This window comes from Pristiophorus japonicus, unplaced genomic scaffold (genome assembly GCF_044704955.1).
Source record: "Pristiophorus japonicus isolate sPriJap1 unplaced genomic scaffold, sPriJap1.hap1 HAP1_SCAFFOLD_3135, whole genome shotgun sequence".
NCBI classification, from domain to species: Eukaryota; Metazoa; Chordata; class Chondrichthyes; family Pristiophoridae; genus Pristiophorus; species Pristiophorus japonicus.
In genome coordinates, this window is record NW_027252928.1 from 10,001 (window position 1) to 15,000 (window position 5,000).

The 5,000-nt window shown below is 51.1% G+C and overlaps 1 pseudogene; it reads left to right on the forward strand.

Annotated features, from left to right (window-relative positions):
• LOC139249457 (protein Wnt-7b-like) overlaps positions 1 to 5,000 on the forward strand; it is a 14,017-nt pseudogene that overhangs the window by 8,289 nt on the left and 728 nt on the right.

Below are 5,000 nucleotides of genomic sequence, written 5' to 3' on the forward strand. Positions count from 1 at the left end.
ACAGGGACTCCGTTTCATTGGCCATGGTGTGGCCTGTGGGCAGAAAAGGCTCGTTTGTTTGCTAGTGCTTCCCTTCTCTTCCCGCGTCCCCTCTCCCTCTTTCCGTTCTCCCACTCCCCTCTTCCATTCCCTCTCCGTCCCCCTCCTTCACATCCTCGTTCTTTTTACCCCCTTTTTCCCCCTCTTCACTCCATCCCTTCCCTCTCCTCCCCCTTTCCCACCCCTACTCCCTCTCTCCCCGCTCCCTCATCCCTCCCGGTCATTTCTCTTTCCTTCTCTCTCTCTCTCTCCCCTATCTCCTTCCCTTTCTCTCCCCTCCCCCCTCCTCCTCGCTCTTTCCCTTTCTCTTCCAGCTCTCCTTCTCTCTTATCCCCCCTACCCCCACCTCCTCTCTCTCCGCCCCACACTCACCTTCTAAAGGGTATCTTGGCCTTGATTGCAAAGGGGATGGAGTATAAAAGCAGGGAAGTCTTGCTACAGTTATACAGGGTATTGGTGAGGCCACACCTGGAGTACTGCGTGCAGTTTTGGTCTCCATATTTAAGAACATCAGAAATAGGAGCAGGAGTCGGCCATACGGCCCCTCGAGCCTGCTCCGCCATTTAATACGATCATGGCTGATCCCATCATGGACTCAGCTCCACTTCCCTGCCCGCCTCCTTATCCCCTTATCGGTTAAGAAACTGTCTATCTCTGTCTTAAATATATTCAATGTCCCGGCTTCCACAGCTCTCTGAGGCAGCGAATTCCACAGATTTACAACCCTCAGAGAGAAGAAATTTCTCCTCATCTCAGTTTTAAATGGGCGGCCCCTTATTCTAAGACCATGCCCCCTAGTTCTAGTCTCCCCCATCAGTGGAAACATCCTCTCTGCATCCACCTTGTCGAGCCCCCTCATAATCTTATACGTTTTGATAAGATCACCTCTCATTCTTCTGAATTTCAATGAGTAGAGGCCCAACCTCCTCAACCTTTCCTCATAAGTCAACCCCCTCATCCCCGGAATCAACCGAGTGAACCTTCTCTGAACTGCCTCCAAAGCAAGTATATCCTTTTGTAAATATGGAGACCAAAACTGCACGCAGTACTCCAGGTGTGGCCTCACCAATACCCTGTATAGCTGGAGCAAGACTTCCCTGCTTTTATACTCCATCCGCTTTGCAATAAAGGCCAAGATACCATTGGCCTTCCTGATCACTTGCTGTACCTGCATACTATCCTTTTGTGTTTCATGCACAAGTACCCCCAGGTCCCGCTGTACTGCAGCACTTTGCAATCTTTCTTCATTTAAATAATAACTTGCTCTTGAATTTTTTTCTGCCAAAATGCATGACCTCACACTTTCCAACATTATACTCCATCTGACAAATTTTTGCCCACTCACTTAGCCTGTCTATGACCTCTTGCAGATTTTTTGTGTCCTCCTCACACATTGCTTTTCCTCCCATCTTTGTATCGTCAGCAAACTTGGCTACATTACACTTGGTCCCTTCTTCCGAGTCGTTAATGTGGATTGTAAATAGTTGGGGTCCCAGCACTGATCCCTGCGGCACCCCACTAGTTACTGATTGCCAACCAGAGAATGACCCATTTATCCCGACTCTCTGTTTTCTGTTAGTTAGCCAATCCTCGATCCATGCTAATATATTACCCCCAACCCTGTGAACTTTTATCTTGTGCAGTAACCTTTTATGTGGCACCTTGTCAAATGCCTTCTGGAAATCCAAATACACCACATCCACTGGTTCCCCTTTATCCATCCTGTCCGTTACATCCTCAAAGAACTCCAGCAAATTTGTCAAACATGACTTCCCTTCATAAATCCATGCTGACTCTGCCTGACCGAATTTTGCTTTTCCAAATGTCCTGCTACTGCTTCTTTAATAATGGACTCCAACATTTTCCCAACCACAGATGTAAGACTAAGGAGGGATATACTTGCATTGGAGGCAGTTCAGAGAAGGTTCACTCGATTGATTCCGGGGATGAGGGGGTTGACTTATGAGGAAAGGTTGAGTAGGTTGGGCCTCTACTCATTGGAGTTCAGAAGAATGAGAGGTGGTCTTATCGAGACGTATAAGATTATGAGGGGTCTCGATGCAGAGAGGATGTTTCCCCCTCGTGGGGGAATCTAGAACTAGGGGGCATAGTCTCAGAATAAGGGGTCGCCCATTTAAGACAGAGATGAGGAGGAATTTCTTCGGGTGAATCTGTGGAATTCTCTGCCCCAGAGAGCTGTGGGGGGCTGGGTCATTGAATATATTTAAGACAGATTTTTGAGCGATAAGGGAGTGAAGGGTTATGGGGAGCGGGCGGGGAAGTGGAGCTGAGTCCATGATCGGATCAGCCATGATCTTATTAAATGGCGGAGCAGGCTCGAGGGGCCGAATGGCCGACTCCTGCTCCTATTTCTAATCCTTATTAGGTGGGAAATTGTGTTAGTGAAATTGATGGGATTGAAGGCCGATAAATCCCCGGGGCCTGATAGTCTGCATCCCAGAGTACTTAAGGAAGTGGCCCTAGAAATAGTGGATGCATGGGTGATCATTTTCCAACTTTCTATAGACTCTGGATCAGTTCCTATGGACTGGAGGGTAGCTAATGTAACACCACTTTTTAAAAAAGGAGGGAGAGAGAAAACAGGGAATTATAGAGCGGTTAGCCTGACATCAGTAGTGGGGAAAATGTTGGAATCAATTATTAAAGATGAAATAGCAGCGCATTTGGAAAGCAGTGACAGGATCGGTCCAAGTCAGCATGGATTTATGAAAGGGAAATCATGCTTAACAAATCTTCGGAAATTTTTTGAGGATGTAACTAGTAGAGTGGACAAGGGAGAACCAGTGGATGTGGTGTATTTGGACTTTCAAAAGGCTTTTGACAAGGTCCCACACAAGAGATTAATGTGCAAAATCAAAGCACATGGTATTGGGGGTAAAGTATTGACGTGGATAGAGAACTGGTTGGCAGACAGGAAGCAGAGAGTCGGGATAAACAGGTCCTTTTCAGAATGGCAGGCAGTGACTAGTGGGGTGCCGCAGGGCTCAGTGCTGGGACCCCAGCTATTTACAATATACATTAATGATTTAGACGAAGGAATTGAATGTAATATCTCCAAGTTTGCAGATGACACTAAGCTGGGTGGCGGTGTGAGCTGTGAGGAGGATGCTAAGAGGCTGCAGGGTGACTTGGACAGGTTGGGTGAGTGGGCAAATGCATGGCAGATGCAGTATAATGTGGATAAATATGAGGTTATCCACTTTGGTGGCAAAAACAGGAAGGCAGAATATTATCCGAATGGCGGCAGAATAGGAAAAGGGGAGGTGCAACGAGACCTGGGTGTCATGGTACATCAGTCATTGAAAGTTGGCATGCAGGTACAGCAGGCGGTGAAGAAAGCAAATGGTATGTTGGCCTTCATAGCGAGAGGATTTGAGTATAGGAGCAGGGAGGTCTTACTGCAGTTGTACAGGGCCTTGGTGAGGCCACACCTGGAATATTGTGTTCAGTTTTGGTCTCCTAATCTGAGGAAGGACGTTCTTGCTATTGAGGGAGTGTAGCGAAGGTTCACCAGACTGATTCCCGGGATGGCTGGACTGACCTATGAAGAGAGACTGGATCGACTGGGCTTATATTCACTGGAGTTTAGAAGAATGAGAGGGGATCTCATAGAAACATATAAAATTCTGACGGGACTGGACAGGTTAGATGCAGGAAGAATGTTCCCGATGTTGGGGAAGTCCAGAACCAGGGCTCACAGGCTAAGGATAAGGGATAAGCCACTTAGGACCGAGCTGAGGAGAAACTTCTTCACTCAGAGAGTGGTGAACCTGTGGAATTCTCTACCGCAGAGAGTTGTTGAGGCCAATTCATTGGATATATTGAAAAGGGAGTTAGATGTGGCCCTTACGGCTAAAGGGATCAAGGGGTATGGAGAGAAAGCTGGAATGGGGTACTGAGGGAATGATCAGCCATGATCTTATTGAATGGCGGTGCAGGCTCGAAGGGCCGAATGGCCTGCTCCTGCACCTATTTTCTATGTTCTGTTTGTGGGAGCTTGCTGTGCGCAAAATTGGCGTTTCCCACATTGTAACAGTGACTGCGCTTCAAGAAAGCAACCTCCTTGGCCGCGAGGCGCTTTGGGACGTTCCGAGGTGGGGAAAGGTGCTATACAAATGCGAGTCCTCCTTCTTCCTGCTTCTGATGTTGCTGTGTGTCTTCCCCCCCTCTCTCTCATCACCAGCGGGTTCCCATCAGTGGTGGCACTGGGCGCTAGCATCATCTGCAACAAGATGCCCGGCCTCGCCCCTCGCCAGCGCGTGCTGTGCCAGAGCCGGCCAGACGCCATGATCGTCATCGGGGAGGGCGCCCAGCTGGGCCTGGACGAGTGCCAGCACCAGTTCCGGGACAGCCACTGGAACTGCACCTCCCTCGGGGAGAGGACCGTGTTCGGGCAAGAGCTCAGGGTCGGTACGTGAGGTCGCGGCTCCGCACCCGAACCGCGGGCGCTCCCTCAGTACCGCCCCTCCGACAGTGCGGCGCTCCCTCAGTACTGCCCCTCCGACAGTGCGGCGCTCCCTCAGTACCGCCCCTCTGACAGTGCGGCACTCCCTCAGTGCCACCCCTCCGACAGTGCGGCGCTCCCTCAGTACCGCCCCTCCGACAGTGCGGCGCTCCCTCAGTACCGCCCCTCCGACAGTGTGGCACTCCCTCAGTACTGCCCCTCCGACAGTGCGGCGCTCCCTCAGTACTGCCCCTCCGACAGTGCGGCGCTCCCTCAGTACCGCCCCTCCGACAGTGCGGTGCTCCCTCAGTACCGCCCCTCCGACAGTGCGGTGCTCCCTCAGTACCGCCCCTCCGACAGTGCGGTGCTCCCTCAGTACTGCCCCTCCGACAGCGCAGTACGGCGCTCCCTCAGTACTGCCCCTCCGACAGCACAGTACGGCGCTCCCTCAGCACCGCCCCTCCGACAGTACGGCGCTCCCTCAGCACTGCACTGG